Raw genomic sequence first — 10,637 nt, 5'->3', positions numbered from 1 at the left:
TGTCTCATCGTTTTTTGAAAAGTTAGCTAAATAAGCATATCTAATTAAGCAATAGGTTAGAACACAAAAAAAAATAGTCTGAATAACTCCAGGCAACGGTGAGTAACATGCTTTTGGTCGCGTCGTAATTACGTGTTTCGGCATATTTTTAAATTTTGGCTCAAGCTACGTGGGACGCCTTGTATATATATATATATACATATATATATATATTGTGAGGAGGTTTATTAGCCGTTAGACAGCGACGAGACAGCGTCAGGAACCGTCCAGCGATCGGCACAGCAACGAACCGAAGCACGAGCCGAGAGAGCCAGGCGTTGGCGATGCTGCTCGCTGCAGGCACATCTTCTTCTTCACAATCGCCCCCGCCGAAAAAGGAGCCATCCTGGCGACTTAAGAAGTTTCAGGCAAAGGCTCATGGTACGGTTTCAGTCGGGAAACATGGACGATGTCGCGTGCACGCCGGCGCATGTCATCCGATCGGGAGACTGGTTCAATTAGGAAATTAACCGGAGAGGTTTTCTCCAAAACGGTGTAAGGCCCCTCGTACCGCGGGACAAGTTTCGAGGAGAGTCCCGGTGTTTGGTATGGGATGGCAAGCCACACAAGAGACCCTGGGGCATAGTTGGGATCGGGAAGAGAGGTGCTACAAGTTTCTTTCTGGCGTTGTTGTTCTTCCGAGGTGAACGCACGGGCGAGCTGGCGGCACTCTTCGGCTTGTCTAGCAGCATCGGAGATAGGTGGACACTCGGAAGCATCAGGACGGTAAGGAAGTAGGGTATCAATTGTATGGGAAGGCTCACGTCCGTAAAGAAGAAAGAAAGGTGAGAATCCCGTGGTGGATTGTATTGCGGTGTTATATGCGAACGTGACGTATGGGAGAACACGGTCCCAGTTGCTGTGATGAGATGCCACGTACATTGAGAGCATATCACCTAGCGTGCGGTTTAACCGTTCCGTTAGTCCGTTAGTCTGCGGGTGGTATGCTGTCGTTTTCCGATGAATGACGTGGCATTCCGAAAGCAGAGTTTTGACGACCTCGGAAAGAAAAGCGCGGCCTCTGTCACTAAGGAGCTCTCGAGGTGCACCATGTCGAAGGAAAAAGCGTTGCAAAATGAAAGAGGCGACATCCTGAGCTGTAGCGCTCGGCAAAGCGGCTGTTTCGGCGTAGCGTGTCAGGTGGTCGACCGCCACTATAATCCACCGATTACCATCTGGTGTCAATGGAAGGGGACCGTAGAGGTCAACGGCGACGCGATCAAATGGCTTGGCAGGGCATGGAAGTGGCTGCAATGCGCCAGTCGCACGTGGCAGTGTTGATTTACGTCGCTGGCAGTCAGGACAGCACTGCACGATTTTACGTACAAAATTGTACATGCCGCGCCAGTAATAGCGATGGCGAAGGCGTTCATATGTTTTGAACACTCCGGCGTGGCCACATTGCGGATCGTCGTGAAGGGAGGCGCATACTTGCGATCGTAAAGTGCGTGGAATGACCAGCAACCACCGGCGGCCATCGGGAGCGTAGTTGCGTCGATGAAGAAGTTGATCGCGGATGGCGAAATGGAGAGCTTGACGTCGGAGGGATCGAGATACTGGAAGGTTGGGCGTGCCAGATAAATATTCGATAAGAGAGGCGATCCATGGGCCACGACGTTGTTCGGTGGCAATTGATTCAAGATTTAACGATGACAAGTACTGGAGGCACGTGTTTCCGCACGTCGGATCTGGTGGCAAAGGTGAGCGGGACAGGGCATCAGCGTCAGAGTGTTTGCGTCCGCAGCGGTATACGACGCGAATGTCGTACTCCTGAATGCGGAGTGCCAATCGCGCAAGGCGGCCAGAAGGGTCTTTCAGTGTGGAAAGCCAGCAAAGCGCGTGGTGATCAGTTACTAGATCGAACGGGCGGCCGTATAAGTACGGCCGAAACTTTCCAAGCGCCCACACCAGAGCCAAACACTCTTTTTCTGTCACGCTGTAATTAGTTTCGGCTTTCGTCAGAGTGCGGCTAGCGTAGGCTACAACGTATTCTGAATAGCCGGGCTTTCGTTGAGCGAGGACCGCGCCTAGCCCGACACCGCTGGCGTCGGTGTGCACTTCGGTAGGAGCCGTCGGGTCGAAGTGGCGAAGAATAGGTGGGGAAGTAAGCAGACGGCGTAGAGTAGCGAAGGCAACGTCACATGCAGGGGACCAGGAGGTGAGGTTCACGTCACCGCGAAGAAGCTGCGTTAACGGTGACATGATAGATGCAAAATTGCGAACAAAGCGCCGGAAATAGGAGCATAGGCCTACAAAACTGCGAAGTTCTTTCATGGTCGTCGGCTTGGGAAATTCTGCGACTGCTCGAAGTTTTGCTGGGTCTGGTAATACGCCGTGCTTGGACACGATGTGGCCTAAGATGACGAGCTCGCGTGCAGCGAAGCGGCATTTTTTTAGGTTAAGCTGCAGACCAGCGTGGGTCAGACAACTCAAAACGTGCCTGAGGCGAAGGAGGTGCGTAGGAAAGTCATGGGAGAAAACCACGACATCGTCGAGGTAACACAGGCACATATTCTATTTGAGGCCACGTAGCGTATTATCCATAAGACGTTCAAACGTGGCAGGCGCGTTACAAAGCCCAAAGGGCATGACGTTAAATTCATAAAGTCCGTCTGGTGTAATAAATGGCGTTTTTTGGCGATCGGCTTCTGCCATTGGGACCTGCCAGTAGCCAGACCGCAAATCTAGCGACGAGAAAAATTCCGCTCCGTGAAGGGTGTCAATGGCGTCATCAATGCGCGGCAAAGGATAGACGTCCTTGCGGGTTATCTTATTCAAACGACGATAGTCCACGCAAAATCGGATAGATCCGTCTTTCTTACGCACCAGGACGACGGGAGATGCCCAGGGACTGTGAGATGGTCGAATGACGTCCCTACGAAGCATATCTTCGACTTGATCGTTGATGACGCGGCGCTCTTCAGCGGAGACACGGTATGGTCTTTGACGCAGTGGCTGGTGTAGGCCGGTGTCCACATGATGTTTGACTTGTGATGTGCGGCCCAGTTGAGGTTGCGACACATCGAACGAACTCCTGAACTCATGGAGAAGATCCAGCAGGTCAGCATGTTCGGTGGGAGTGAGAGTGTCAGCGATGGCGCTGGAAAACGTATCATTGGACGACTCCCCAAGTGCTAACAGTGCTTTTGGGTGGTCGCAGTAGTCGTCCGGGACATCAAACAAAAACGAAGGGTCGAGATCCTGCACGCGGCCGAGACATTCCCCCTCAAGCAATGTGACAGGTGTGGAAAGCGGATTGCTTACGAACATGTTGCTTCTTCCGGCGGCAAGGTCAATTGTTGCGAAAGGCAGCGGCAAAGCTCGACGATATTTGAAGATATCGGAAGGCATAAAAAGAACTGTAGCGTCAGTGTAGGCGTTGCATGAAACGAGAACAAGGGCGAAATTTCCAGGCGGAATATCGGTATCTTCAAGAACGAGCAACTTCGGCGGCTGATGAGGAGCGTCCAGTAATGGGACATCACACAAGGGCGAAAACTCAACTTCGGCGCGTGCGCAGTCAATGACGGCATTATGGCGGGATAGGAAGTCCCACCCGAGGATGACGTCATGCGAACAGACAGGAAGAACAATAAACTCCACGATGTAAAGAATGCCTTCGATGGAGACTCTTGCAGTGCAGGCTGCGAGAGGCGTTACTTGCTGTGTGCTTGCGGTGTGAAGCGACAGTCCCGAAAGCGGCGTCGTTACTTTGCGTAATAAACGGCAGAGATTAGCGGCAATAACAGAAACAGCGGCGCCAGTGTCCACAAGGGCGAAAGTACAATAACCTTCAACAGTTACTGCGACCACGTTAGCAGGAGAGGAGCGAGGGCTTAGACAGTTCGAAAACGGTGCAGTTCTTGCCTCTTGAACTGCGTTGCTTAGTTTTCCTGGTCGGAAGATCCGGGCCGGCGACGCATGGGGGAGGGCGATCGCCGACGAGGAGAGGGTGCGCGTTGCGGCTGAAAGTCTAGGTGGTCAGTAGGGGCATAGCGAGGTGGCGAGACCGGCCCGTATTGGACGAAGGGTTGGCTGCCGGGATGCGACGACCGGGCATAGTTGCCGAACGTCTGAGGTCGACGGCGGCAGTAGCGAGCAACGTGTCCGGGAGTGAAGCAAGCGTAGCAAATCGGTCGGTTATCGGGCGTCCTCCAGGAATTGGCGACTGGTGCTGCCGCCCAAGGTGCAGTATAAGCAGCCGGGTGTGCGGGCTGTGAGCGCGTGGTGTAGGGTGGTTGCGGGAGCCTACGTACAGCGTCTGCATATGTGAGCGGCGCGGCTACGGGCTGCATCTCTTGTGAAAAGGCGACAGGCGGAGCCACAGGCTGCGTTGCATAGGTTAGGGGCGCGGCCACAGGCTGAACGGCTGGCGGATAGGCGACAGGAGCGCCTACCGGCTGTGCGACACCCGGGCAGTGACCACGGCTAGATAGAGGTGGCTCGTAGTGTGCACGAGGAACAGCTTGTGCAACCTCTTCCGATATAGCCGTGCGAAGCGGGGCAGGTAGACGGGTGGTGGTCTCGTGAGTAAAGGGCACTAGGGAAAGTTGGCGGGCGACTTCCTCACGGACGAAGACTCGGACTTGCTGAAGCAATGGTGAATTGTCGGGCATGGAGTCGAAGCTGGACAGCGACTCACCACCAGGGTGAGGCTGCCAAGTCAGAGTGCGTTGCTTTTTCAACTCGTCGTAGATCTGACACAAGCTGACGACTTCAGAAACTGTGCTTGGATTCCTTGTCAAAAGCATTTGAAATGCGCCGTCGTCGATGCCCTTCAGTATGTTTTGGACCTTGTCGGATTCGGGCATGGTGTCATTCACACGTCGACAAAGGTCGACGACGTCCTCAATATAACTGGTAAAGGTCTCGCCAGTCTGCTGAGAGCGGACGCGCAAGCGCTGTTCTGCCCTCTGCTTGCGGACAGCCGGCCGACCAAACACTTCAGCACATGACGTCTTGAAGACGCTCCATGTGGGGATGTTGTGTTTGTGGTTATTAAACCACAATTCGGCGACGCCAGTGAGATAAAATATCACGTGGCCCAGCTTGTCGGCTTCATCCCACTTATTGTTGGCGCTCACCAGTTCATAATGCTCGAGCCAGTCTTCGACGTCGGTCCCATCCGCACCGCTGAAGACCTTCGGCTCCCGTAGTTTAGGATGGCCAGGGCAGTTGAACTGGAGCGAAGGCGTCGATGTAGTGGCGTTGGCAGTCATGACAGGTGGTAGCGTGCGGCTTCGCAGCTCCAGGGTGTAGCAACGGGGAATAACAGCACCTTCCGCCAAATGTGAGGAGGTTTATTAGCCGTTAGACAGCGACGAGACAGCGTCAGGAACCGTCCAGCGATCGCCACAGCAACGAACCGAAGCACGAGCCGAGAGAGCCAGGCGTTGGCGATGCTGCTCGCTGCAGGCACATCTTCTTCTTCACAATATGTATATATATATATATATATATATATATATATATATATATATATATATATATATATATATATATATATAAATAAATAAATAAATAAACATATATATATATATATATATATATATATATATATATATATATATATATATATATATATATATATATATATATATATATATATATATATATATATATATATATATATATATATATATATATATAATGCCCGATTCATGACCAATTTTCTTGGGTGCGTGTAAGCGAGAAGTTTATGATCTACGTCTACATGTACCAAGTGCATATGTGTCTGTCTTTGCAGCATAACAACCTATACCTGAAATGCGCCTTCGGTGGTTGCCATCACAAAAACAAGTTAATTGGGCTGGACAGGTGTCAATGCAAACTGCGACACAGACTCCTGTGGGCGAAGCTTACAATTATTCTCAATTCGCAAATGATTAGAGCCCAACTTTTTATTTTACGGCGTGGCCTAAGTGCTTTCGCCACCGGATATGTGCAGCAAGATGGGAAGTTAGGCCAGGTCGATTACGTTTATGTCTAAAAATTTGGTAGAAGCGCACCAAAAAAAGTGCGGACAAGGGACGCTGACAAAACGGTTGATTTGGTGCACTTCAACCCAATTTTTAAACATGAACGGATATGTGCATTTCATGTTCATAACCCCGCATGACCTTTCTGATTCCGCATATACACACTAACATGCGAGTGTACACGATGCTACAAGAGCCCGTAAACCACCAAGAGACCGAAATGTGGATGTCGCGTTGCAGTTTTCTACAATTCTGCAGTGAGCGCTGGTAGAGTTGCACGCATTTTCTCCTTTCGCTCTTTCCTTCGCTAGGCTGCGCTCGTCGGCTTTTTTCACGACCTTCGCCCTTCCTCAACGCCTGACGTGAAAATGCAAAAGGCGCGTGCACCGGCTAGCCGAAAACAGGCTTTCCTTCGCTCAATGACAGTGTCCCTTGTAAGCAGCGTTATTCGTATTGCACACAGCGTCGATTGACGTCATGCAAGCTGTTCTCCATAGAGAAAACGGAGAGGAGCACGCGAGCTTCTGTCGGTGGTTTAGGAGCCCTTTAGTACAGGTGTCCTTACTACCCTCCTCAAACGCGAAACTTTACCGCCAGCATCCCGCGGCTCGGAGAAAAGCGATGAAAACAAATAATCGTCACCGGATGACGTTAACGTCACACAAAAATTTGTGACTTCACTATGACGTATTTTGACATCACGTAACGTAACAAATGGCAGAAGGGTTGTGCACCTTCTCTGTCGCATTTGTTGGCGCTGCCAAGTGTTTTTAACCTGACCTAACGTCATCACGTGACATTGTAACTTGGCCCAAAGTAGTCACATCATAGAGGCAATGCAAAAGAAAACTAAGTGAGGTGCCTCCGATCTTCGAGCCAGTGCATAAAGCAATTGAGGTAGAGAAACCTTATGATGGATTGCGTTTTATACGAGTGCTCGAAAACCCCGTGAGCTGTTTTACAGTTTGTAAAGACACGGACATGGGGTTGAGCCTATGCATGAACTTCGTAAACGAAATTCAAAGACAGTTATGCAAATGTGCAGGCGCCTGCTCCGCCACAGAAGTCTCCAGATGTTGCCGGTCCACCCACTATTCCCAGTGCAGTGGTGGTCTCTAATGCCATGGCTGTTGCCAAAGCAGGGGCTGTTCAAAACCCAGCGGCTGTTCCCAGTGCGGCTGCGGCTCCACAGCCAGTCGCATCGCAGCCAGCCAATTTCCTGGCGCTGTTGTCTCCCGATAGAATGGTATCGCCTGCAGCAGGCGTGGAGCAGGCCAAACTTATCGAGAAGGAGACCGAGCACTTGAATGTCGCCGTGAAGGTAAGATGGCGAAAGAACAACAGTGATTTAAACGAGTACTGACCCCAGTTTCTAATCATACTCTGAGTTATGCGGATAAATCCTTGTGTGTCGACAAAGAAGCTGACAAAATTTCGGTATATTTTGTGATTGCACCTAACGACATTTTGAGTATTTTTATCAATGCGTGAGTGATCTGAGAGACGGGTGACATTGGCGCACTCGTGAGCCGTTACTTAAACAGCTTCTTACTGAAGGAGCATCAGGACTCTAGCGAGCGTTTCTGATGCGTGGTAAATTGTGCGTGCAGTTGAGATATTTCTGCACTCAAATTCATATATGCCCCTAAACCCCATCTCCACGAGAGATGACTGGGAGGTGGCCCTGCTCGGCGGTCACGACCTGAAGACTCAGAAGGCCCTGGTTCAACGGACGTGAGTGGCAATTGCTATTGGTGCTTCGCAATAGGGGTTCCACCTCGTGCTGGGAGGAGAGGAGGCCGATGAGACCCCAACCCAATGACCTCACTGCAACAGTTTAATGGCATTTAGATGTTTGACCACCACCACCAATGTTTTCGAAGGATTCGCTCCACCATGGTGAAATGGCAGTCGCCGGTGGTTAACGGGGTTCACATATAGCCGGCCACTTATAGGGCATAATTAACACTTAATTCTGCTTTATATATATATATATATATATATATATATATATATATATATATATATATATATAAAATGTAGTGAAGAAGATGAATGCTACTCAGAAGGGCAGGGGGTATGACTCTGTCGGTGAAGAAGACGACGTTTGGTTGGCTGGCGACTCAGGCTGGTTCCGCCATTACCACTTAACGTGTCGTGACTGCTCTCCTGTTTTATAAAACAGTGCAACTCTAAAACGCCTCATTATAATTGGTGGAGGTGCTGGGTAACGCCTAATCCTGGAACTGCGAAACCGTACGTTGCCTCCAGTTGCTACGATGTCCACGGAAGATGATCAGCAGGCGGCCGCCTCGGCTCCAACTACTGCAGCTCCTGTCTGTCTTGGCTCCTTTCGGCAACGCGATCCACCTACCTTCAGTGGAACCGATGACAAAGACGCGGAAGACTGGCTCGACGAATACGACCGGGTGAGCAAGCACAACAAGTGGGACGATGCACACAAGCTTACTGTCGTCCAATTTTATTTGACCGACGTCGCCAGTCTGTGGTACCGTAATCACGAGAGAGACCTCCCCACCTGGTTGGCCTTCCAAACGGCGTTTGCGGACTTGTTTGGCGGTCCAGCACTTCGCAAACTACGGGCCGAACAGCGCTTGCGTACCAGGGCTCAGCAGAATGGTGAGCATTACACCAGTTATATTGAAGATGTGGTCGACCTTTGCCGGCGTGTCAACTCGGCCATGCCAGAAGCCGAGAAGATCAAACACATCTTGAAAGGCGTGACTGACGACGCATTTCAGATGCTTGTCGCCAAAAGCCCGCAAACGGTAGCGGAAGTGATCCAACTGTGTCAGAGCTATGATGAGCTCTGGAAACAGCGTGACACCACTCGTCGTGCTACCACGCCATGTGCAACCATCTCCGCTTTAACGTCGGCTGGCTCTATAGATCACACCACTTTGCTTCTCGAGATCAAGCAATTTGTACGAGAGGAGGTCGCACGCCAGTTGTCCCTCGTGCCTTATACCTCCGAAAGTGCCCCATCTACTTTAGCGCCATCAATACAGCGAGTAGTCCAGGAGCAAGTGTCCGAGGTGCTACCAACAGCTCACGCACCACCTGTGGCTGCTCCATTGACCTATGCCGAAGCACTGAATGGAACCCGACGTCAACCTGTCGCGAACGGCCACGTTTCTTTGTCGCGAACGCCTACGTCCACGCGTCCCTTTGTCGTACCGACTGAGCCTATGTACCAGGCTGCCCGTCCTTTCTCCCGACCACCACCTCGACGCTTTCAGAACCCTTGGCGCACTCAAGACAACCGCCCCATATGCTTCGCCTGTGGAATTGCGGGTCACGTGGCACGATTTTGTCGATGGCGTGAATTTTTCCTGCGTGACGACGTCAGGCCCAACAATTATGATTTACCCCCACGACCGGAGCCGGCTGTATATGGCGAGACTACCACCATGGACACATTTTCACCTCGCCGGAACTTCAACAGACACCGGTAGCCTTCACCTCAACGCCGTTCCCTTTCCCCTATGCTCCGTCCACCTCGCCCTGTCCCTGAGGAAAACTAGGAGCCGCGGTTCCGGGGGCAAGAACTGCGGATCTTTCGAACTCCACAAGACCTTGTTTTTCGCCGTCCCACGTCGTTGCTGTCTCCGTTGAAGGTATACCTGTTTTTGCATTGGTCGATACTGGCGCCGCAGTGTCTGTAATGACTGAAAAACTTTGCCGTCGACTAAAAAAAGTCACAATGCCTCTACACGACTTCGCTTTAAGCACTGCGAGCGAGCAACGAATTCGCCCTTTTGCTGCATGCACAGCACGTGTCGTTATTGCTGACAATATATATGTCGTCGAGTTCGTAGTGCTCCCGCAGTGTTCCCATGACATTATATTAGGCTGGGACTTTCTCTGCACTCATCATGCCGTCACCGACTGTGCTCGCGCGGAAGTGGAGTTCGCGCCGTTATGCGACGCTGCTTCACTCGACTCGTCCCTTTCACCTGCAAAAGTTTTCGTTGCCGCCGACACTTCGATACCCCCGTTCTCGTCCGCCCTAGTTCCGCTTTCCTGTGACGTCTATAGTGGCTCAACTGTTCTTTTTACGCCTTCTGAAACCGCTGTTCGCCGCAAGTGCTTCCTGATTCCTTTCGCCGTTCTGAATATTCACGATGGATCAAGTGCAATTTATGTATCAAATCCGTTTCCCTCGCCTTCCAAGTTACTGTGCGGAGAGTGCCTGGGCTTTGCCGATGACATTGATCCCTCGAGTGCACGTGTAGTTCCTGACCACTCGACTACGCTACCTATTGATGCTGTTGATTGCTGCGCGTCATCCTCTTCCCCATTATTCACCGACGCAATTTCGCGCTGCATCGACCCCAACCTTACGGCCCAGCAGCGCACCGACATCATCGCCCTCCTCGAGCGCTTCCGTGCCAGCTTCGACAACCAGCAACTGACTTTGGGCCGTGCTTCCACTGTATCTCACGAAATCGACACTGGCCTTCACGCTCCTTTACGTCAGCGTCCGTATCGGGTATCGGCATCTGAGCGTCGCATAATCGCGGAACAATTTGACGACATGTTGAAGCGAGGTGTTATTGAGCCCTCTAACAGCCCGTGGGCCTCCCCAGTTGTTCTAGT

This window comes from Rhipicephalus microplus, chromosome 7, assembly GCF_043290135.1.
Source record: "Rhipicephalus microplus isolate Deutch F79 chromosome 7, USDA_Rmic, whole genome shotgun sequence".
Classification (NCBI taxonomy): domain Eukaryota; kingdom Metazoa; phylum Arthropoda; class Arachnida; order Ixodida; family Ixodidae; genus Rhipicephalus; species Rhipicephalus microplus.
The sequence above is the reverse complement of the archived record's forward strand: the minus strand, read 5'-3'. Positions refer to the sequence as shown.